The sequence below is a fragment of the Macrobrachium nipponense genome, chromosome 13 (assembly GCF_015104395.2).
Source record: "Macrobrachium nipponense isolate FS-2020 chromosome 13, ASM1510439v2, whole genome shotgun sequence".
Taxonomy (NCBI): Eukaryota; Metazoa; Arthropoda; class Malacostraca; order Decapoda; family Palaemonidae; genus Macrobrachium; species Macrobrachium nipponense.
In genome coordinates this window covers 28,776,682-28,776,925 of record NC_087206.1, presented here as the reverse complement: position 1 = coordinate 28,776,925, position 244 = coordinate 28,776,682, and positions in this window count along the sequence as shown.

Below are 244 nucleotides of genomic sequence, written 5' to 3'. Positions count from 1 at the left end.
TTCACCTTGCAACATCAAAGCAGAAAAACCTTCGGCCCCTTGCTTTCCAGGATCACAACCAGTGAAGAGGAAGCAAAAACCCAAGAACTGTGTCTTGAGGGGTCAACGCGCAATATACTAGCTGCTGATTAACAATCTCCCCTCCAGAAGAAACTGAAAATTTTGGACATAAATTTACTGAGGTAAGTGGCGCTTTGCTCTCTAATTTGCATACCCTTGTCCATTTTAAATGGTAGGCCAATCT